Below are 25,745 nucleotides of genomic sequence, written 5' to 3'. Positions count from 1 at the left end.
TTTCTGTGCGCAAATTGTCCACTGTACCCTTTGTAACCGGGCTTGTCTGAGAACCAAACTGGAAACCAAACGCTTAAACACTTTAACGACGAAGTGCCAGGCAAGGGCCATCGAAATCTAGATTTCTGCCAGGCGATCGCTATGGCCTTAGAGCCTCCAGTTGAGGAGAACAACTTTCCAGGCTCGATTGAGCAGTTGAATTGCGAAAGGACCGATGGAGGGAGCCCCAGGCCCGAATGGAATCCCTCCCATCATCTAGAAGCAAGATCCAACCTACTGGGCCGAACAACTGCTCCCGCTCTTCGTAGAAACCTGGAAGGCCAAACAATTTCCGTCCTCCTGGAAGGGTTCAATAATCGCACCAATTTACAAAAAAGGCAGTAAGAGCGAGGCTAAGAATTACAGGCTCATAGCCCTTATAGATATAGACGCGAAATACTTTTCGGGGCGACTCTTAGAAGAACTTACCTCCTGGGCATCAAATAAAAAATTAATCCCTATCAATCCGACTGGATTCTAAAAAAATCTAGGGACCTCAACAAACATTCTAGCCCTCTTCCTGCTGATAGATACTACAATCAAACATAAAAAACTATTATATGTGTGCTATATCGATTTCTCAGCCGCATTTGATAGTATTGACAGAGGGAAGTTTTGGGCAAAACTCTCAAAGTGGGAGGTGGATCCCAAATTGCTGAATCTATTGATCTTACTGCATTCAGAAACATGGATCCAAATAAAACTGGGGGCTGGCAACTGTCTGTCAAAAGAAATTCCGACTACAAAAGGGTTGAAACAGGGGTGCGTCCTCGTACCGACCCTGTTCAACCTTTTCATGTCTGACCTTTCCAAAGATCTGGACAACTGCAACCATCATGCCCCAAAAGTTAGGGGGTTTTACATTGTCGAACTTATTATATGCGGACGATTTGATACTAATCAGCTACACCCCAGTAGGCCTTCAACACCTTATCAACACAACAAGCATATTTTCCGAAAACAACGGCCTAAGTATAAATACGAAAAAATAAAAGGTGATGGTATTTAATCAAAAATCAAAAAAGCAAGTATTTCAATGATCTCTTCACGACCTTAAAATGGAAACAGTTAAAGAATAGAAATATCTGGGGATAATTTTTGACTCCAACGGCTCATTCCAGCAAAAAGAAACATCAATAAAGAACAGAGGGATTTCACTGACCATCGCTTTAAAAAGCATTAAAAACAAAATAGCGGGCCCAAACTTAATCCCCTTGCTGGATTTATTTCGCGCAAAACTGCTACCATCAATAACATACGGCAGTGATAGCATGAGAGGGAGAGATGAGGGCACCTTAGACAACGTGGTCAGTAAAACACTCTGAATACTCTTTTCACTCCCTCCGTACACCTCCCCAGCACAGTTAAGGCTGGAGTCCGGCTTACAGAAGCAGCAAATTGCACGCAAGGGCGCATACGCAAAATGCCGGCATAAAGTAAAGAACACTGAAACAGACTCCCTGAATGCCCACCTTTGGAAAGAGCTGGAGACAAACAAGGGCTCCCCAGCAATGGTCTACCTCCAAGCAGCTATAAAGCCCCTTGTACTAAAAGACCTCTCGGACTCGAGTTGTTCACACAAATGCTTTAAGTGCTTTGTCAACAAATCCGTGCAAATAATTTCATTGGAAGAAGACAATGCAGCACTAACCAGGAGGTCTCACGGGTGGTTCATGATCCAAGGCTATACCAGCGCCTTACCTCTGTCATACCTTAGGCACCTGCTTCTCAAGGAAGGCAAAGGAAGATTTTCTGCGGTTGAGGATGGGGGTAAATCCATCAAAAGAACATCTCCCCCCATGAAAAACGCCTGGAGTCCAACCCTAAGTGTAGGTTCTGCGACAACCCAAAGGAGGATGTTCTGCACTTGTTATGTAGCTGCAAAGCTTTAGATAGAGCCCAAAGGAGCCAACTAACACAGCTCTGGAACCAAAGTGGTGTGCGAACTCGCAGACAAGCTCTGCTGATTAGCTTTAAGGGAGAAGACATCCATGTAGCCTGCAGACTAGTGCGCTTCATGAAAATAAGATAATTCTCTGTTGATTACCAAAGACTCAGTAAATGTTGAAAGGTTTCTTTTATCAAATGCACTGTACTGTACCTGTTTGCATGGTTCTGTCTTTTTCATTTTTACCTTTTCTACTGCTTTTACCCGTTTTTGTAAAACTCTTGATCATGTATCTCCTTCATTTTTTTTAAAGATAAATTGCAATTATTATTATTTTTATTATACTCGGATCGAACTAAATCACTTATAAGTGAAAGCTACGGTTATTTAAATCTAGGTAAGATAGACAACTGTAGAAAGATGGCATCTAAACGGTCTGACAGATTGGGAATTAACATCACTCCTAATCAGATTTCTGCCTCTCTCTGTCAAATCAATCAAGTGGTCCAGTCTTCTAATATAAGGTTACAATCTTACAGAACCATCTGGCAATTATATTATACCCCCCAAAGAATTTCCAGCTGGTCACCAAATAATCAGCCCCTTGTTGTTAAATATTTTGTACACCCTAAGCGTGGAAGGGTATACTCAGATGTGAGTCCCTTGCTCATTGCACCATCAGAATTCAGGCAAGCCGGGCCGACGACGGCTGAAATGCCAGAAACCGGTCCCCTGAAGCTTGTTTCCTTCCCAGTGTAAGAATTGGCTTGGTAGTTTGGTTTGCCCTGTTCCCATCATGCACTGGGACAAGAACAGACTAATTTGCATATAGCCAGGTTCTGAACTGGGATGGTGCAGTGAGCTAAAAAACGGTGTTGGATCTAGCCCTGATCTCTTGACTGGGTGAGAGTATTCTGCTTAATTCAGAAACTCTGTCCATCACCACCCCTTGTTGTTAAATATTTTGTCCACCCTAAGCGTGGAAGGGTATACTCAGATGTGAGTCCCTTGCTCATTGCACCATCAGGATTCAGACAAGCCGGGCGGACGACGGCTGAAATGCCCGAAACCGGTCCCCGGAAGCTTGTTTCCTTCCCAGTGTAAGAATTGGCTTGGTAGTTTGGTTTGCCCTGTTCCCATCATGCACTGGGACAGGAACAGACTAATTTGCATATATCCAGGTTCTGAACTGGGATGGTGCAGTGAGCTAAAAAACGGTGTTGGATCTAGCCCTGATCTCTTGACTTGGTGAGAGTATTCTGCTTAATTCATAAACTCTGTCCATCACGACCCCTTGTTGTTCAATCAATCAATCATCGCATTTATATAGCGTACTACTTACCCAGGGGGTCTCAAGGCGCTGGGGGAGGGGGATATGCTACTGCTCGAACAACCAGGTCATGAGTTGCTTCCTGAAGGCGAGGTGGTCCTGGGTCAGGCGGAGGTGGGTGGGGAGGGAGTTCCATGTCTTGGCGGCAAGGTAGGAGAAGGACCGTCCCCCTGTGGTGGCTCTACGGATGGGAGGGCGTGACTGGTCGATCAAAGCTGGCGTTTGGGAGCGTAGAAGTTGAGGCGGCTGTTGAGGTATCCTAGGCCTTGGCTGTGTAGGGCTTTGTGTGCGTGGGTCAGGAGACGGAAGGTGATTCTCTTGTTGGGTAAACAGTCAAAATATCGATTTTTTAATTTCGACTTACACTTATATCGAGTTGCTAATATCGATGGGACAGAATATCGATGTCCAGAATATCGATGGCCAGAATATCGACCCTAAGGTAAGTAATATCGAAATTACTTATATCGATAGCATATATATCGATGTAAGTAATTTCGATTTACTAATATGTGTTAGAAATTTTAGTTAAGTATTTAAATTAATTGTTATAATATGAGTTTAATATGTTTTTATAAATAAAAAATATATAAAAGTAAATAATATGTTTTACTACCAGAGCGGGTTGTGGGTTTTTAGGGGAATAGGGTGGGAAGTAATTTATTTGTAATTAAATAATTATTTTTTAATGATTAATTTATTTTGCAATAAAAAATTAATTGGCAATGAATTATTTTAATTGATTAATTAATTGATAATTTATGTATATTTTTAAGTAAATTATATGTTTTACTACTGGAGCGGGTTGTGGGTTTGTAAGGGAATAGGGTGGGAAGTAATTTATTTGTAATTAAATAATTATTTTTCAATGATTAATTTATTTTTCAATTCAATATTAATTGGCAATGAATTATTTTAATTGATTAATTGATTAATTAATTGATAATTTATGTATTTGTTTAATTAAATTATATGTTTTACTACTGGAGCTGGTTGTGGGTTTATAGGGGAATAGGGTGGGAAGTAATTTATTTGTAATTAAATAATTATTTTTTAATGATGTATTTATTTTGCTATTAAATATTAATTGGCAATGAATTATTTTAATTGATTAATAGAATAATTAATTGATAATTTATGTTTATTTTTAACTAAATTATATGTTTTACTACTGGAGCGGGTTGTGGGTTTATAGGGGAATAGGGTGGGAAGTAATTTAATTGTAATATTAATTAATTTTGGGTAAAGGAGTATTTTTAGTGTTCAGGGTCAGTTTTGGGTTTTTGGGTAAAGGGGTATTTTTAGTGTTCTGGGTCAGTTTTGGTTTTTGGGGTAAAGGGGTATTTTTAGGATTCAGGGTCAGTTTTCAGTTTTTGGGTAAAGGGGTATTTTTAGGGTTCAGGGTCAGTTTTCAGTTTTTGGGTAAAGGGGTATTTTTAGGGTTAAGGGTCAGTTTTCAGTTTTTGGGTAAAGGGGTATTTTTAGGGTTCAGGGTCAGTTTTCCGTTTTTGGGTAAAGGGGTATTTTTAGGGTTCAGGGTCAGTTTTCAGTTTTTGGGTAAAGGGGTATTTTTTGGGTTTCAGGGTCAGTTTTCAGTTTTTGGGTAAAGGGGTATTTTTAGGGTTCAGGGTCAGTTTTTAGTTTCTGGGTAAAGGGGTATTTTTAGGGTTCAGGGTCAGTTTTCAGTTTTTGGGTAAAGGGGTATTTTTTGGGTTCAGGGTCAGTTTTCAGTTTTTGGGTAAAGGGGTATTTTTAGGGTTCAGGGTCAGTTTTAGGTTTTTGGGTAAAGGGGTATTTTTAGGGTTCAGGGTCAGTTTTCCCTACTGTTGCACCCACTGGAGTGGGAATAGTAATTATTGTTAAGTAAGTATATATTATATATGATTTTTAATTATTATTTTTTAAATTAAATATGTATTATTACATTTTTTACCATTATTACATATATTTAAATATGTTTAAGTAATTAATAAGTATTATTTACAGTATTTTTTATGTTATTTTAAATTTTAAAAAAATCGATATATTTAACAACGATATTTTTAACATCGATATTATTTTTTCGATATTTTGGTACTTACCATGTTGTACATAGGGCGTCGATATTTTTGCTATCGCTATAATTACGCCGATATTTGTGTAGGTCGAAATTCTGTCTGTCGAAATTCTGTCATAGATCCCTCTTGTTGACCGGGAGCCAGTGCAGATCTCTCAGGTGTCCGGAGATGTGGCTGCGACGGGGGATGTCCAGGATGAGTCATGCTGAGGCGTTCTGGATCCGCTGGAGTCTCTTCTGGAGTTTGGCAGAGGTTCCGGCGTAGAGGGTGTTGCCGTAGTCCAGACGGCTGGTGATGAGGGCCTGGGTGACCGTCTTCCTGGTCTCGGTGGGGATCCACCGGAAGATCTTACGTAGCATGCGCAGGATGTTGAAGCACGACGAGGAGACGGCGTTGACTTGTCTGGTCATGGAGAGGGAGGAGTCCAGGATGAAGCCCAGGTTGCGTGCGTGGTCTGTTGGTTTGGGTGCGCTGCCTAGGGCGGGGGGCCATCAGGAGTCGTCCCAAGCGGCGGGTGAGGATCCCAGGATGAGGACTTCCGTCTTATCTGAGTTCAGTTTCAGGCGGCTGTTCTTCATCCATTCGGCTACCTCTTTCATCCCTTTGTGCAGGTTGGCTCTGGCGGTGGCGGGGTCGTTGGTAAGGGAGAGGATCAGCTGGGTGTCGTCAGTGTAGGAGATGATGTTGAGGTTGTGCTGGCGTGCGATGTCTGCGAGGGGGCTCATGTAGATGTTGAAGAGGGTTGGACTGAGCGAGGAGCCTTGAGGGACGCCGCAGATGACTTCGGTGGCTTCAGATCTGAACGGAGGGAGGCGGACTCTCTGTGTCCTTCCGGCGAGGAAGGAGATGATCCACTCCAGTGCCTTCTCCTGGACTCCGACGTTGCTGAGGCTTTGTACTAGGGTACGATGGCAGACAGTGTCGAAGGCCGCGGAGAGGTCGAGGAGGATGAGGGCCGCTGTTTCTCCGTTGTCGAGCAGCGCTCGGATGTCATCGGTGACTGCGATCAGGGCGGTCTCGGTGCTGTGGTTGGCCCGGAAACCAGACTGTGAGGGGTCGAGGGATCCGTTCGTCTCGAGGAAGGCGGCCAGCTGCTTGTTGACGGTCTTCTCGATGACTTTTGCAGGAAATGGTAGCAGCGAGATGGGGCGGTAGTTTTTGAGGTCGGTGGGGTCAGCCGATGGCTTCTTGAGAAGAGCGCTGAGTTCGGCGTGCTTCCAGCTCTCCGGGAAGGTAGCAGTGTCGAAGGAGGTGTTGATGATGTCCCGCAGGTGGGGTGCGATGATAGCGTCGGCCTTGTTGAAGATGTGGTGAGGGCAGGGGTCGGTCGGAGACCCGGAGTGGATGGAGTTCATCGTGCGGACGGTGTCTTCGGTGCTGATCGGAGTCCAGGCGCGGAGGGTGGTGGTGGGGGGCGGTGGTTCTGTCGTGGTGATCGTTGGTTGAGTGCTGAAGCTGTTGTGTATGTCCGCGATCTTGTTGTGGAAGTAGGAGGCGAGGGAGTTGCAGAGGTCTTGCGAAGGGGTAATGTCGTTGTTTCCGGCATTGGGGTTGGAGAGCTCTTTGACGATGTTGAAGAGTTCATTGCTGTTGTGTGCGTTGTTATCCAGTCGTTCCTTGAATGCAGTTTTCTTGGTGGCGCGGATGAGTTGGTGGTCTTTTTGCGTGGCGAGCTTGAGGGCAGTCATGTTTTCTGGTGTTAGGTCTCTGCGCCAGGTTCTCTCGAGGGCTCGGCAGTTCTTCTTGGAGCTCTTGAGTTCGTCGGTGAACCATGGGGCTTTCTTGCTACCGGGTCCGCTGGGCGGGGTCCTCAGGGGGGCGAGCTCGTCTGCGCCGTCGCTGATCCACTTTGTGAGGTTGGTGGCCACCTGGCTAGGGTTCGTTGTGCTGGTGGGAGGGTTCATGCTCAGGGAGGACGCGAGCTGGTCGGCTGTGATCTTGTTCCAGTTCCTGGGTGCAGCCTGTTGCTGGTGGTGGTGGATCGTGGTCCTTGCGACGCGGCTGTGGTCCGTCCAGTGGAGTCCGGTGGCCTGGCTGAAGGCGATGTCCTTGCTGGATGAGAAGACGGGGTCGTGTGTGTGTCCGGCGTAGTGGGTGGGGGTGGTCACCAGTTGCTTGAGTCCCAGGTTGACGAGGTTGTCCAGCAGGGTGGTGGTGTTGCGGTCGTTGTTGTTCTCCAGGTGGAAGTTGAGGTCCCCTAGGAGGATGTAGTCAGTGGAGCAGAGGGCGTGTGGGCTGATGAAGTCGGCGATGTCTTCGCTGAATTGTGTGCGTTGTCCAGGGGGTCTGTAGATGAGGGTGCCTCTGAAGGTGGTCTTGGGGTTGTTAAATAGTCTGAAGAAGTCAGGCGCTTTGTAGATAAGGAAGGCATGGCAGCATTAATCCTGTTGGATCTTTCGGCAGCGTTCAGTACGGTGGACTAAGGCCTCCTACTACATCTCCTGCAAGATATAGGCATTGCTGGTACCACATTATCATTTTTTAATTCGTTCCTTTCGGACCGGGAACAATTTGTGTGGATGGACAGTCTCAACTCTCAGAGCTTTAATCTTCCTTGTGGGGTTCCACAGTGCTTGTCTTCAAGATCAACTCTTTTTGATCTCTACATAGTCCCCCTGGCCAGGCTTATCAAATCTTATGGATTTGCTGTGGTGTCATACGCTGATGACACACAGATTATAGTATTTAACTCTGATGATTCCTTAAACACAGTACATAACTTTCACGTCTATACGGGCCAGGTGAGTAGATGAATGTCAGAAAACTGTCTTAAGCTGAATTCAAATAAGACAGATGTTCTCCTTTTTGGCAGATATGTCTCTTTTAGGTCTTCGGACTGGTGGGCTACAGAACTAGGACCTCTCCCCTCATCAGTCGCCAAGTCAAAAATCCTGGGTGTCATCTTTGACATCAATCTGTCATTTTCCCACCATGTGAATGCATTCACCTCAGTTGCCTGCTTTTCTCTGAAGATCCTGAGGAAAGTCTTCCCTTTCATACCACAGGACCCACAGAAAACAGTGGTTTCGGCCCTAGTTCTATCGAGGCTGGACTATTGTAACAGCCTTTTTATTGGAGGTAACAAAGCCCTCCTGGTTAAATTGCAGGATTTTCAGAACTCGGACGCCTGTCTGCTTTTTAGATTGCCACAATACTTCCCTGCTAAGGCGGCCCTTAATACCCTACACTGGCTACCAATAGAAAGAGGGATCAAATTTAAGGCACTCTACATTGCCTTTAGAGCATTGCCCAAGCAGGGTTCTGCATATCCGATCGATGACATTCGCTGATACACATCAACCAGAAGGCTGGGGTCCTCCACTCACTTACGTTGGTGGAGTTTCCCGAAGCAAGACTGTCTAACTGAGGTCTAAAAGCATTTTAAATATCACTATCAGATTGTGGAATCAGCTGCCTCAAACTTTTAAAAACTCCCTGGACCTGTTTTCTTTTAGGAAGCGTCTAAAGACCTGGCTCTTTAAGGCATCACCTTAGTACATATTTTTGTCACTGTAATCATTCAGCACTTTTTTACCACATGGCTGCTGGGGAGGGTCGTCAAGCACCTAGACACCTTCGGGTATTAGTTGCGTTATATAAATATATACATTGAATAAATAAATAATGTTCAAGTCACCTCCCATCACTAAAGTAGTCAGGGATAGTAGCAGGCATGCCCAGCACTCCCCAATGAGATTTGTTGAGTGGATGTTTCCTCAAAAATATATTCTTGTAGAAAAATTGTGTGCATAATACAATAGATTTGTTCAATATTTTGATTAGGAGCTTTCTTGGTTAAGTCATGGAAACCCATCCGGCCTTAAAAGCAGTCCCAATTTAGCAGTCCACCAAAGACATACCGGAATGCACAATGAAATGTGAGTGATTTATCGGTGTGCGCCTTTTGTGCGCTCGATACAAATTGAATTGCAACATTTAAATATGTTCTTAATTAATACAACTAAAAACAAAAATACCACAAGTGACAAAATGGGCGGTATAATGCAACATAAACTGAAGTACTTAGGGGTATATCTGCTAAGATTTCAGGCTGTGTTGACAGAAATCAATGTGTGTTGTGAGTTGTGTGGTGTTATAGGGGTGGAAGTAAATAGACTACATTTAAGTACTACATAATGTCATTAATAAAGAATTTCTGAATAAAAATATTTATTTGTTTGAAAAATATTGTTTTATTTTATTTAGTACAATATTTTAGGTATTTGTGATATGTATTTGACTATATATTTATTTTGTACTTGTAATATTAAGTATATTTTTATATTAATTTTTAACATAATTATATAATTTCGTATTTAAGTTCAAAATAAATAACGTTTTTTGATGATATTTTATTTTAATTTTGAGAGGGAATAGTAATTTGTACCCCTCCGCTATTCAACACTTTCCCTACTGTTGCATTCATTGGAGTGGGAATAGTATTTTCCACCCCTCCGCTGCCCAACATTTTCCATATGTTTACACTGACTGGAGTGGGACTAGTAAATGTTATCTTTCCCTACTGCTTCACTCTTTGGAGCGGGAATAGTTCAATTTTTATATAATTTTAAAATTGTTAAATCCATTAAAGTTATTGGTTTTAGAGTAAATGTATATATACATTTACTATATATACAACTAACTATATCGGAGGAATTTAAATGGTTTTGTATGAGTGAAATGTACAGCTAACTATAACACCTTATGTTTTTTTCAGTAAATTTCTAAGGTTTTTTAAATGCTAATTCCTAACTATATCAGGCCTAAAACTTATGTTTTTTTCAGTGAATTTCAAAGGTTTTTTAAATGCTTATTCCTAACTATATCAGGCCTGAAACCTATGTTTTTTTCAGTGAATTGTGAAGGTTTTGTAAATGACAATTATTAAATGTATTAATTGTTATTTTTTTTATACTGATTTACTACATTTTTAAACTATTTATTTTTAGATATGTTATTTTTTAAATTACATTACATATTTTTAATATATTATGGAAAAAAATGTTTTTAAAAATATATTGAAATTGTAATATTTGTTTTTTTAAATTTTATATATTTTTTAATTTATATATATTTTATATCACAGGCAATGATATCCTGTGGAAGGAAAGTTAAGTTACTGTAACTACGAATAGAATTACTTTTCAGGATCAGTAGTGGGCTAAAAGAAGCAGCACTGATGTCTCTCCTCATAACAGGTGAGTAAATCAGAATTTGTAGTTTGGTTGATTTTTGTGGATTTTTTTTAAGTTCCAAAACTCCACACTTAGAAAAATGTCCAAGTGAAACCAGTCAATGTTAGCCTATGGAAGAAAATTCAAGTTACTGTAAGTATGATTACATTTACTTTTCAGGGTCTGCCCTGGGCTCAAAGATGCAGCACTGACGTCTCTCGTGATAACAGGTGAGTAAATCGGAATTCGTAGATTTTTAAGGAATGTTTCGCTCAATAGTGAAGGAAGGGGGCGGGCCTGAGGTGGCATGTGTGCAAACACGCCCTGTGGCGCGTTTTAGGTTGTGGAATATATTCCTCTTCAATCCTGAGGTCACCAGTGAGCCAACTAGCCCACCAGGTACCTCCAGTATGTGCCAGGGAGCTGCGTTGCAGAGAGGTGTTCAAAGGGCACTCCCTCTTTTTACAACACTCTGCAACCCAGCTCCATGACACTTACTGGAGGTACCTGTTGGACCAGTTGGCCTCTAGGGGACCTCTGGATTAAAGAGCAATATATTTCCCAACCTAAAACGTGCCAAAGGGTGTGTTTGCACACATGTCACCTCAATCCCCGCCCCCTATCTTCACCACTGTGCAAACATGCCCCATAACGCATTCTAAGTTGGGGGATTGCGTTCCCTTGCATACTGGGGGTCCCTGGGGGCCAACTAGCCCACCCGGAGCCTCCAGTATGCACCAGGGGGCTGCGTTGCAGAGTTGGAATGATCTGGCACATACAATCGTAGCAAAACGTGTGAATTTTAAGTGAATTAGCAACACAATATACTTTTTGGGAGGTACACAAACTCCCAAAATTAAAGATCCTGTATTAGCTGCTATTATTGGCTGGCTTCACTTAGACCCTTTTGAGTTGCCAAGTATTGCTTGAGCTGTAACATACTGTTTTACTGATACTGGGAGTTAAGGAATACTTGATTCCAGTACCTCCATGGGATCACAAAATGATCCTGTACAGGATCCTGTGAAAAACCATATAACTTCAGCCGGGAATCCAAGGTGTGGTTACTTCAGGAGTACCAGACCACTTGTAATGAGGGACTAAGACAACTAATGATGCAGACAAAACTCTCAATCAGCACCCGGGGCTCATTTATGGATGGCTGGCCATGGCAACATTCTTTGAAATGTCTTCAGACCTTTCATGAACATCATCACTTCATTAGCAATGTTCTCCGGATACAAGATGACTGCTAGTCATATAAAAGTGTGTTCCAGATTGTGTTTCACTTCACACTAACATCATCTAATTTCATCAGTGCTGGCACTTTATTCATTTGCAGTAAATGTTTTGAGAATCAAAAAGTTATGCCACTAAGGCCCGCATTTACAAAGATTGGTTTTCTATGTATGCATCACAGAAGTGACACAAATCAGCTCAAATTCTTTTTTTTTTGTTATTTACTTTTCAGCACAAAACGTAGTTTGCCCTGTAATGTTGCATAAAGTAACACAAAGCAGTGTGAAATATCACTTTGCCTTAATTAGAGGCAAAGGGTTATTATCACCTTAGCAGCTATGGAACGTCCAGCTCCAGTGCTGAACGTTCCATTGCGCAGGTGACGTTCGAACGTCCAACGACCGACGGCAGCACTCCTGAGGTAGTAGTGCCGTCCGCCGTTGGAATAGGCGCAGCACTTATGAGGTTTAATGGGTGTTACATGTTTGTCCCAATATTTGAGACAGAGTTGTGCAGCATAAACAGACGTCACTTGATAGGGGGAGTTAAAAGGACAAATGTTACTATTTTACTTTCTTTCTTTTCTGACTTTGCATGTGTGCTGCGCTGTACCACACACATACAAGTAAGTTTTAATAGTTGTTTTTTGTACTGGGAGAAAACCTTTCAAGTACAAACATTTGCTAGACTCCTGCACCATTGTACTCTGAAGAAAAGGTTCGTGCATGGCGCTCCGCAGTAAAATTCTGCACCAGCGCTAAGGAGAGTGGAGAGAGCCATATCTCTGTTGATATTTTATATCTGTAGAGCATGTTTGAACATATATATAATCTGACTTCAAAGGTTGTCTAAAAACATATTCTTTTAAAGGCGTATTTGAACACAGTAAGAGTTGCAATCAAAATAAATGCTTTTTTAAACATACATTTAGGGTCGGAGTTACTAAATTCTCATGCAATGCAATGCAGCTGCAAACAATGCTGCACTGAGTTGTGTGAGAAGAATAAAGCAAAAGAGTGCCCTATCTACTGCGAAATGTAAATCTCCTCCCCTCTACCTACTGCCAGCACAGAATTTTTGCTGCTGAGCACCACAGACACCTTTGCGCCATAGTGCAAGGTTTTGTGCATATGGCTAGCATAGGGTTTTTAGTAGAAGGGTTCTCGTTCAGTGCAAAATACTATGCCTAGACAATTTAAAAAAAAGTCTTACTCTATGTGTAATGTACAGCACACATGCAAAGTCAGAAAAGAGATGAGGAATGAAGACATTACCCCTTTTAACATCTGCTTACAAGTGGAGTTAATTTTGGATGCAAAAACCATCTCAGATTTTTGATACATAGTTTGGAGTAAAATTCATGAGCGGTTGCATGGGAAGCCCATTTAACACCCATGTAATGCCCTCTTGATGCTAAGTAATGCAAAGCGGCGCTTCCCATGATGTTGTGTTACTTTTAGGCAACTTTCCAACGTTAAACAAACTTTGCGCGGAAAAGTACTGTTCATGTCAATTTTGTGACAGGAATACAGCAAAAAATGTTTGTATATCCGGTCCTAAGTCTAATAAATAAAAAAATAAAAAAACAACCTATATACAAAGTCCCAAGTGCCACGATAAGGTTAATGGTTATGATCAAGGATCAGGACCAAATATGGCATGTCAATATGGGTAGGAAAAGGGATGTGGTGGGGCTTAGATCAATGGTTATAGTATGTTCAGTTTAGGGCTGAAAGAGGACGACCTACAGGTAAAGGCTTCCGTTTAAGGTTAACGTAGGAGGAAAAGGCCAGGGTTCCGGCAAGAAAACATATTAGAAATAGTAAAGGGCAAAGATTGTTACATTTCTCGATCAAGATTTTAGTTGTTTTCACATCGAAATGTATAAAAGTCACAACTTTTTGTACCTCACAGTATTACATTTTTCATTTTCCCTGTTATCATTTGAAATATATTGTTTTTTTCGTGCAATCCTTTATTTTCAGAACGCTACTTTTCATGATATTATTTTTTCCAGGCCAACGAGCATAACTTTAAAAAATGCAGGATGCTTATTAACCTGGGCTTCGGGGACCATGTCCTGCGGGAGGCGCAGCTAAGGTAGGAGAAGTGGTGCTTTATAAAAGCATGGAACCGTAAAAGATCTCCCGGTGTATCCATGAGCCCTCTCTGCCCGCTCTCAGCTCATGTTTGCTCCACTCTTGCCCCATCATTTTATCCTGGAAGAAAGGTTAAGGTCCTGTCGTGTCTCTGCTCCTGCTCTGGCTGCTTTCTCTTGTCTCTGAAGCCAGATGTTGCCCCGCTCTCTGCACCTCTGTCGCACCCCACCACATCTCTTTCTGCAGTGATAACACTTTGCAGCGTGTATGATTCTTCCCTTTCAGGTGCGACTTGTGTTTTATCAAAGGTAAGGAGACCTTTTTCAAAGGAAACATAGACATGGAAAGTTTTCCGGTTCTGTCACCTTGACCCATTTTCTTCTCATCAGGAAGCCACAGAGGGATTTGTCTCTGTTATTTTCCTGACTGCGTCACACCGCTTAAACACATACACAATATTTAACAAAAGTATTAAGATAATAACAAGTAAAAACTCCCACTGCTCCCTGTGGCTTCTCAAGAGCACGACAGGTGCTGGGGGAAGAAAGCGATGGCGGCATAATTTTTTTTAACTTATTTATTTTAGTGTATTTTACTCAATTTAATATTTGATGTTCTGCAGCTGGCTTCCATCCTATCACTCAGTCAGGCCTTTATCTCTCCCTAGCAGGACACATTTTTTGTTCAACATATGACGCTCACAAAATAGTTGTATCTACCAGCAAAGCTCTGTTTGCCAAGAGCTCCTGGTGTACAATTCACAGGCGTGCACATAAAGGCTTTGCTTTCTGGGGTTCAGGGTCACAGTGAGCCTCGTTCACGTGCAGCACTGTCCAGACAATGGGTTCTGCCTGGTTTAGGATGATGTGTGGCACAAAGTGGGCACGCAGAGGGCACACAGTGGCAGGCAGAGGGCACACAGAGGGCACGCAGAGGGCCCACAGAGGCCCACAGCACTGCAGGGGGAGCAGTGGATCTGCCGAGGCGCTGTTGCAATAAAGTGCATGCACGGCGGAGAGTGGAATGTGGCTCAGTTTAATAAGCTGAATAGTTTCCAGGGCACTCTTCAGCTATTTAAAGTCAGTACATAAAAGTGCACAATTCTCATAAATGAGGAGTCACTCACTTCCCAAGGAGCATGCGCGACCCAGTGACAGTTCATAGAGTACATTGTCTCTTTAACACTACAGTCACAGCTGCCTTGGGGTGTTTTGATATAGCCGGGGGAGTATCTTCCTGTGGTGCAGCTGGTGCGGTGCACCGGGCCCAGACGTGGGTGGACGCCCAACTACAACACCCCACCGAGCCCTGAAAGTTTTTGTGGTTTTGTGGGTATGGGTATTTAGACTGTGAAACCTGACATATTGTTGCTGACCGAGACCTGGCTTACGCTGAGTCCTCTCCAGATATTCTTGCGGCTATCCCCCCTGGCTATTACATCCTGCAAGCGGATCGAGCCCCTGGCAGGCCAGGTTGAGGGGTAGCAGCCATTATTAAATCCTCCATCAGATTTTCTACTTTAACTACGGTCTGTATCCCTCTGGTCGATTACCTTGTGCTAAGATTGGAATCTTCAGTCACACCCCTCATCTGTGTGTTACCATACCGCCACCCTCAATCTATGCCTAACTTCTCGACGCTGTTTGGCGATATGCTTTCTCAATTAATTATTAATAATTCCAATATCCTAATTGTAGGAGATTTTAACTACTGGCCTTTTGATGAGAAGGAGAGTGCTTGTTCCATTATGTTCTCGGATCTTTTATCCGGCATGAACTGTTGCCAACATATAAATGCACCACCCACATTAAAGGTCACATTTTGGACCAGGTTTGGACATCCAATGTGGAGATTTCTGTTCCCCTTATCTACCCCTGCCTATGGTCAGATCATTTCATAATTTCCTTTTCCCTCATAGCCACTTCCCATTCTAGTAGAGCTTTGGAGAGTAATTTTCGAGCCCGGAACTGGAATAGGGCTGATCTTGGTAAATTTTTCAATCTACTTAAAACTTCTCCTCCCTCCGCAGCTAATTTTATCGACACTCAAGCCTCAGCTCCTACGTATTGGCTTGAATCAGCCAGTAATGCTGTTGCCCCGCTTAAACACATCAAGCTTAAGCGTCCCCATGATGCACAAAAAAGGTTTACCGTGGATCTCAAAGCCTTAAAGCTCGAGCTCAGGCAGGCTGAGCGCCGTTGACACAAAGTTGCAGTATATGTCTCTGCTTAAAGAATATAAAACAGCGATTCTACCTGCTAAGACCTCTTATTTCTCACAAAAAATTGTCAATTCTGTAACTAAAACTAAAGACATCTTCTCCATTGTGGAGGAGCTGTCACATCCAGATAGGGTCACCATTAAACCTCTCCCCTCCCAAGCGCTCTGCGACTCCCTTAATCAGTTTTTTGTGGACAAGATTGTCCACATTAAAAATAGCATTTTTCTTGCTGGCTTGCCTTCCTCCCCTAGGCCTGATCTCTCCTTGTTATCCCCTAACCCGCAGCAACTAACCCAGATCCCCCCAATCTTGGAGGAGGAATTTTTAGTTCTTTTAAGTAAGATCACTTCTGGGTCCCCCACTGATTGTTGTTCTCCCTTGATTCTTCGCGAGGCCTTTACATCCTGCCCACTTCCCCCCTTGGGACTCCTGAACATGTCCTTGTCCTCTGGCCTGGTCCCCAGTTCTTTTAATGTTGCTGAGGTCGTGCCCATTTTTAAAAAAAACACGGCGGACCCTACGGTCATGAGTAATTTTCGCCCCATCTCCCTTCTTCCCTACCTCAGTAAAGTTCTTGAGTCTCATGTCACCAACACTCTGAGCTCATTCATTGAACACTCCCAATATCTTGACTCCCAACAGGCCAGTTTTAGACCCGCCCACTCCACTGAGTGAGTTATACTTTCAGTTATGGAGGAACTGCGGAGAGGGGCGGACTCTAACATCAGCCAGGTTCTGGTGCTCCTGGAGCTGTCGGCCGCCTTTGACACGGTCGACCATGATATTTTGATCGACCGTGTCGGGGAGGCTGGCATTCGGGGCACCGCTCTGGACTGGGTTTGCGCCTTTCTGGCCAACCTCCACCAGGCAGTCCGGCTCTCTCAGTTTACCGCTGACAGGGTCGGTCTAACATGTGGCGTCCCGCAGGGTTCCTCCTTATCCCCTCTTCTTTTTAATTTATACCTGACCCCCCTTATCCGGTCCTTGCGAGGCAATCATGTCACCGCGTTTAATTATGCGGATGTCATCCAGTTGATTTTTAACATTGATGGCTCGGCGGAGTCCATTTTTAATTTTCAGTCTACCCTCTGTCACATCAGTGACTGGATGGGGGTCAACCACCTCAAGCTTAACCCCGACAAGACAGAACTGGTTCTTGTCGGGGGAGCTGCCAACCCATGGAAACCTACTTTTTGGCCTGCGAGTTTAGGTCTTCCCCCTAGTCCAGTCGACTCAGCAAAAAGTCTGGGAGTTATCATCAGTAATGATCTCACGATGAAGCCCCAGATCAATGCTGTAGTCTCATCTAGCTTCTTCCAGCTGCGAAAAGATCGGAAGATTGCCTGTTTTTTGACCACTGAGGCCCTTTTCCTAATCCTGTTAGCCTTAGTCATCTCGAGGATTGACTATGCCAATTTCCTTTAATGCAGGTATCCCGGTCTATTTATGGACGAGGCTGCAGCTCGTTCAGAACCAGGCTGCACACCTCATTCATCATCAACCTAGGCACCAACATGTTAGTCCTTTGCTAAATTCCCTCCACTGGCTCCCCATGCCTGAGCGGTGCAAATTTAAGCTAGGTTGTACTATTTTTAAGTCCCTCGCCGGTGCGAGTCCATCTTTTATTTCTTCACTACTACACCCTTATGTTCCTTCTCGTAATCTTCGTTCCTTCCACCTGGCCCTACTTAAGGTCCCGGTTTTTAAACGTAAGAAACATGGAGGATTGAGATTTTCATTTCTTGCTCCTTCCTTTTGGAATTCACTCCCTTTAAGCATTAGATCTGCCTTTCCCTATGCACGTTTTAGGTCCCTTCTCAAAACTCATTTGTTCTGTAATGCTTATCACTAACGCCTTTCGTCTTGCAGACTGTCTTCCCCCTGTTGCTTGAGCGCCAAGAAACCACTAGGTGTTAGTTGCATTACATTACATGGGTGATGAGGAGGTGTCGGAGAAGGACTACTCTTGTTGTAAATCTTGCAGATGTCTCTGGAGCCAGGGCAATAACACTGGAGCCAGTCACTCCTAATGCTGAGAGCAACCACATAATGTTGAATTGTTGCACCCAAGGACACCTTGTGGAGCACAGATTAACAGTGGCAGACTGAACTTTTAGGGGGACAGACTGGGCAGAGTATAAATAAAGCTCTGGTCTCGACTTTAACATCTAACTTTGTATGTTCTGAGGGTGATTTGATGAGCAGACACTTGCCGTGAGAATGATCCATCAGGAAAACCAATGGAGGTCACGGCAGCACATGTAGGCTGAGAGCCACTTCACCACAACTGGTGAAACTGCATCTTTCCATCATAAGTGAATTCAGTTTCCATTTGTAACTCCCACTCTAGATCAAAGACATTGAAATGTAGTACCCTGCTCTCATTGCTTCAAAAAGTAGAAAACTCCATACAGCTTACTACTCAACTTCACATCGTTCCCTCTGGCTTGGATAGATGGGAATACATCTGTCCTTGAATACAATGAAACATGGAACATTCCAGTACCCCTATTTGGCTACTATTATTTACTTGTAACATTCACAGTGAGTACATACATCTTTATCTATTGAGGTATTGCTTTGGGGGTTGTTACCTGTAACGTTGCTGCTTTCCCTGCAATTTCCTCGTTCCTGTTGGGGGCACGGCTCTGGGCACGCTTCTTTTCTCAGCCCCACATCGCTGTACCCGGTCTCCCGCTGCTGCCGCAGCCTTTTCCAGCAGAGCGAGGCCGCAGTGGGGGGGGGGGGGGGGGGGGGGGGGGGACCGAGCAGGACCACAACTACCGGGTGCCTTTGCGGCCAGAAGCCGCCAATGTTGATTCCACGCCAGGAGGCGCTTATATATGCGCGACACCCCCAGTGGTGTGGGGTTGTTACCTGTAATGTTGCTGCTTTCCCTGCAATTTCCTCGTTCCTGTTGGGGGCACTGCTCTGGGCATGCTTCTTTTCTCAGCCCCACATCGCTGTACCCGGTCTCCCCCTTCCGCTGCAGCCTTTTCCAGCAGGGCGTGGCCACAGTGGGGGGGGGACCGACCAGGAGGCGTTTAAATCTGCGCGACAACCCCGCATCACAGGAGCATCCCGGAAGAAGCCCGGGACAAGGGCGGGACTGTCTGTGGCCGTCCGGGGGCCGGGGGAGGTCGGGCTGGGCCACCCCCTTTACATCGGCATTTCAAGACATTTAAAGTAAGACTTCACCTCATTAATAGTGACTTTAATGACTCGACTTGCAACAGCCTGAACCTCGTAAATGTATTGACAATGTAATCCCCTGTGATCCTGGTACTACTTATGCACTTGATCCTTAGTCCTGTAAGCATACCCTATAGAAAGATGAATTTACGACCTAGCAAAGGCAGGAGATCACTGGTGGGTGGGACCATCAGAGGGACATTAGATCACTATATAACCAGGGCCGCCTCAGTACTGGAACATGAGATTGCAATTACCAAGCGTCGTTTGTCCTCAGAACTCCTTTATAAACGCTTGTCCTTGGGACTCATCCAGTTAGCGATCACTCCTCCAAAACAAGGTTTGGAAAAAGATTCATATATTGAGACTAGTATCCCCCTACAGTCACAAGACCTAACAGTATCACCAGAGATTTGAAGGGAGTTTAATACTAATGATTCAAACATAGAACCTCCATTAGTAATTATCTCTGAGGTGCCAATAATATCAACACCCCCTAAGCCCATCTCCAAGAATAAAACACAAAACAAACTACAGGGGCAAGGGCCAGCACAAAAGAGAAAGTGCGGGGGGGATAGCCAAATGGGTAGGCGTGCTAAAACACCTAAAATACTCTTAAGCCCCTTAAAGGGCCTAAGAAAAGTAGCAAGGAAGTACTTGCCCGATCACCTACCTTCACCATCCTACTCCACCCAAGGTCTAATGGAAAATATTGAACACCTAGTCAAATCTCTACTATTACCACTTGTGGAGAGAGTTAAAAGGATGGGCGAACAACTGGGGTCCATAGAGGAAGCGACTGCTTCCAATACTGTATTAATAAAGGAATTGGTAGCCAACAAACAGAACCTGACCACATGCTGGCAAACAACTGGGCTGAAAACAACTACTAATGCAACAAAAAGCATGGTTTATGTACCTTCATCCCACGAGAATATATTGCCCCCCCCCCCCGAAAACAGATGTAATGTAAAAATTATTTGTAGAGCGCTCGGACACCAACGGTTTCATTGCGCTATAGATATCGGCCCTTCGACAACCAGGGAAGAAAAACCTACGGGACAAAGCCAATAAAATAGATAAAAACCAAGGGAATACTACCAGGTCGTCCAAAATGACAATAACTTAAAAGCAACCCCACAACAAATAGATCTGCCACCGAAGGCAGCACCATACGTGGTAGTACTTACCGGGGTCCCAGAGTTGGTAGGCGGGAAAATAGAAGGATACCCAGAATTTAAAAACAAAGTAGTTCATTGGCTGAGAAAGAACAGGCCATTACCCTCCAATATAAATGGTAAAATCTTGCATGTGAGAAGATTAGGCTGGGTGGGGCATAGACCAAAAGACATACTGGGGGATGTTATCATCATCAACTTCAGGGATTGTAGGGTAATCGCCCACATCCGGGACTGGTACCTTGAGAGAGGCGGATGAGGAATATCGACACATAATCTAAGTTATTTCTACCCCCAATCTTTACTGACTAAACCATCAAGATCTTGGTACCCATATGAGAGAAATGTAACAGGCCCCAGTTTTAACATTCCCACCTTTAATCGATTTGCCATGCTCTCTGGACTGGAAGGGGTAGATTGACTCACGAAAAAGACGCTTAAAGACCCCTATGCACTTAAGCACAACAATACACTTGTGGCCCCTAGGGGAGTATACAATAATGACGTGATTAGATCGACGGAATATAGCAAACCTTTAGTTGCAATAAAATTAACCGAACAAGTTAGCTTAAAGAGATGGTGCCGGTGCAGGGAAGAACATAGATGCCATATAGAAAAGGCTCCATCATTTAACTTTAACATGGCGGGCACTGCAGGAACCATGATGAACTCATGGTAAATACAAAACCTAGGGAGACCAGAAAGAGGGAACAATATCACAAACGGCCCAGTCCAACCCAGATTAAATTGTACAATCTACAGAGAAAGGGCCTTGTAACCATCTTGCACATAAATACGGCCACTAAAACCTTACCTATAACCACGGAGCCCATCAATTTGACCATACTGCAGCCATTCGAAACACCTTTACCTGAGGTTCCAACATACTATAAGGAGCATCCATCACATATGAGCTCCATGCAAGCAGCGGGCACCTTAGAGGGATCAAGAGCAGAGATGGATAATATTTCCCCTATCACAGAGGCACAACCCATTTACAACATCTTGTGCTGGGATGTGGCAGGCTTATCTGAAAAAATAATAATCCTCTATTGCTAGAAAATATAAACAAACATAGTATTATATGTATACAAGAAACGTGGACTACCAATGAGAAAAACCTTCTGGGTTATAAAACTCTTCACTCCCCAGCCACACCCAGCCCGCACTGCAGAAATAAGGGGGGTGGGGCTATGCACATATGTCTCGTCTAATGTAGGATCTACAGATGTAAAGTTTATTTCTAAAGAGTTTTACCAAATCATTGTCACCCCCTGAGGAGCTTTCAAAAACATGACATTGGTAAACTTTTATAATAATATTTGACTCCTTCAATTGAAACTGCCATAAACAACCTCAGGCTAAACCTATTAAAAATAGAGGAGCAGATGGATGGAGACATGGCTCTGTTATGGGTAGGGGACTTCAATTGTCCTCTATGTTCTCGGGGCGAGGCTGGTATTTGTGGCCTGGGAGACAACAAGGAAGATGCTCCCACCCACTTTCACCACTCCAAACTAGGGGACCTTCTGAACACCCTGACTTTCCATTTCACTCTGTCATATGTCAACAAATTATGCTCACCAATTAAACCTTTTTGACCCACTTTTAACGGGCGAGGTTGCAATTCAATCATTGACTTTATGCTCCTATCGTCAAGATACTCAGGGTTAATATGCAATTGGGAAACATTAGACATCGCCCTCAGCGACCACTATCCCATTACAGCCACCATAAAATCTAATGACACTGTAGTAAACCCAACGAATAATACCTTATACAATCTGCCATTAAAGTTAGCCAGCACTAATGGATACTGCATTAAATGGGATAAAGTGGTGCCTGTGGAGTTTTTACAAACCCTAGTAAAAAATACCCATGAGTATTTTCAAGCATGCCTGTCCAACAAGGGGGAGCATCAGACAGTTATTGACTCGTTCACTAAAATCTTACTAGAGATAAAAAGACTCTTAACGAGGGTGCCTCGACACGCTCCAAAAAATAGTCAAGGATGGTTTGATGAGAGCTGTACTAAGGCACTTGCCACATTAAAGACAGCCCTACACATCGTTCCAAGATCCCAGAAAAACATCCAGATAGCCAGGAATTTTTATCGTGCCACTTTAAGTAGCAGGAAAAGGCAATTAAAAAAGGATGCATGGTTAGCACTCCAGGAAGCATCCGAGAGGCGGGACAACACAGCCTTCTGGAAGGCTGTAAACGCACCCTTCCTGCAAAGCAAGCAGGTGGCATAAATAGATCTAGCAATTCCGGGTGAAACCTGGGTCACACACTTCAAAAGTCTATACGATAAAGCTGAGCCTGTTGACTCTAGATATACACAGAGAAACGATGCTGGTGTACATTTGAATGCGAGGAAGTATTGAGGGCACTTAAAGAAAGTCCACAAGGGACGGCACCCGGCCCGGATTGTGTCCCCATAGACGTATACAAATCTGAGACTGACCTTTGGGCTCCCCTGCTTACTAATGTGCTCAACTCCTTAAACAATTCTGGATTCATTTCAACCTGGCCAGAGGCCATCGTCGTACCGATCTCGTTACTAGATGCCCTAATGAAGGTTGCCGAGAGGATTCGCTTAAATAGAATCCAGGACTGGACAGAAGAGCACAATGTTATTTCAAATTTACAATATGGCTTTAGAGCAGGCAAAGGCACCATTGAACAAGGCCTAAGCCTGGCGCTTATAATAGCTAAGTACACTCAGGCTAAAAAAGGAAACCTATTTGTGACCTTTGTGGATTTAAGTTCTGCATTTGATTGCGTAGACCACTAGATGCTTTGGGCGATACTGACTGAGATTGGCTTAGATAAACAAATACTCCTGTTTATAAAAGAACTCTACAGGGGGGCAGGAGCTCGATTCAGACATGGCAGGAGAGGCGAGTGCTCCGATAAGTTTCAGATCCGCAGAGGAGTAAGACAGGGGTGCATTTTAGCTCCCATTCTCTTTACCCTATATATTAACGCGGTTGGCCAACATCTTACTGAAGCATACCATGACTATCCCACAATAAATGGGACTCCAATACCCATACGTTTATATGCGGAGGATGCCGCTATAATGTCCCAGACAAGGATAGGACAGCAAAGGGCAGTAGGGAAATTCAATGAGTTCATGAAAAACAGAGGCCTACGTGTAAACGTCTCCAAAACTTATACCATGTCCTGTGGAACCGGGACTAGAAGGACCGCATGCCTAATCTTCCTGGATGGGAGAAAAGTGGAGAACACAGACAGGTTCTCATATCTTGGTTTAAATTTCGACAGAAGGGGCTCTTGGCAGGCGGCCTGCAAATGCAAGGGGCCTAGCATTTTCTAGTGCCACGGGTGCATTGACCAACTTTGCAAAAAAAATGGGAGGAAGACCGGTAGGAGCCCTCTTACAGATTTATAAAAGCCAAATGTACATCAACTGGCACATATGGAGCCGGTCTCTGGGGGATAGAGCATGCAGATACCATACAACGCTCTGAGAATTTCTTTCTTCGTTATTTACTGGCAACCCCAAAGGGCACAGCTACATATATTGTCCACAATGAATTAGGTCTCCCATACATCTCGGATATTATAAAGTCTTCACCCATCTTACTGTGGCATAATGTCTGGGCAAAACCGGAGACAAGCCTGAACAGAGATATCATAAAAGACTGTCTCAGTCCAGATGGCGCTGACAATATTAAATCTTTTAAATATGTAAGCAAAATGTTTAAAGATATGGAGCACCCAGAATACTTTTTTAATCCCTTAAGCATGGAGACTGTGTCCAGAACTACCCTAAAAAAACTGGTTTTACAGCGCTTAGATAGTAAAAGATGTCTTGTGGAGAGGGTCAAAAACCTGGTTGCAGAGAACCAATTGACCACTATTGTTGATGGGATCCAACAGTATCTGCTCTTGGAACCATCTCCTTTTGCACGCATGCTTCTGGCCCTCTTCCGCAGGGACACCTTTTTTAGGTTAATCACTTTCCCACAATGCAATGATTGGTCAAGGGACATATAAATCTGCCTGTGTGATAAATTCCAATATTCATTGCATATTATTCTGCAGGTTCTATTTTCTACCGAGGGAAAGATTTTTGAAACCGTTACTGAAGACATGGGGCCTACGCACATGCAGAGTGGCCTACAACAAACTGAAAAGCTTAGAAAATGCACACGTCACTAAAACCGTATCTACCTATTTAAAAATGGTTGTTGGGATCAGGAATTCGATGTAACTTCGGAACAACTTTCAAAGAACCCGTTCAGAAAGTGAAATTAGAGGCATTAATATATATGTATCAAGTTTTTGAGAGTGGAATGTTCTTGCTAAATTCTCCAAGCATCTTATGTACTGTATTATCGTAATACTTTTAATCACGATTTTAATGTACCTATTTTTATGCATTGGTACTTTTTTATCTGACTGTTTTTAAATGTATGCTTTTATGATCTTGCTTGTGCAAACCGAATAAAACTTAACTGATTTGCTTTGATTTGCTTTGGTCTGAGCAATATAGTTTACAGAAGAACCAATCATAATCTCTCCCTAAATTCCGGGGATGAGTGTTCAGTGTTCCTGGGGTAACATAAATTGTGTAGTTTAATGATAGTGCATCTTTCTGCATGAGTTGGACTACTATGAGTCTGCTTCCTCCACTTGTTCATAATTACTCTATTTTTAGTTTTAAGAGGCCAGACTCACCTTTGATGGTGGTGAGGGATTGAGAGCGAAAGTTTAAATTTCTAGCGTTTTACAATGATGGACTCTAGTTGATATTCATACCATCATTAACTCCTAAATGAAGCTGCCAACCTGTTCTATTCATCTCTACATTATTTTCTATGAGGGCTGCATCTCACATCTTCTTTCCCCTCAGAGCTGTTTTCCCAGCAGCCAATATTATCTCTGAAAAGAATTAATGGATTCCCGGTTGTCCAAGAAAACTCCTGATATGGTTGCTTAGGGCATTCTTCCAAGTGTGTAGATAATAGAATGAGACATATATCTTCCATAGTTTCATTGTAGGAACTCTTCGGTCGCATTCTTAGGTCAATGATATAGCTAAACTGTCTTCCATTGCTTCAAACATCACAAAACGCCCTACAGCTTACTGCCCCCCTCCACATGGTACTGTCTGGCGAGGGAAATTCAAATGTCGTTCAACATAATGAAAATGTGGAAAAATACAGTACAGTCATGTATTGAGTCATTACTAATTGCCTGTAACAGGTAAAAGGAACATACAGCCCATTTTACATACACCTCGTGGCAATATAGTTCCTGAAACAGGCAGTCAACATCTTTCCTTAAATCTTGGAG

The sequence above is a fragment of the Lissotriton vulgaris genome, chromosome 7 (genome assembly GCF_964263255.1).
Source record: "Lissotriton vulgaris chromosome 7, aLisVul1.2, whole genome shotgun sequence".
Lineage (NCBI taxonomy): Eukaryota > Metazoa > Chordata > Amphibia > Caudata > Salamandridae > Lissotriton > Lissotriton vulgaris.
The sequence above is the reverse complement of the archived record's forward strand: the minus strand, read 5'-3'. Positions refer to the sequence as shown.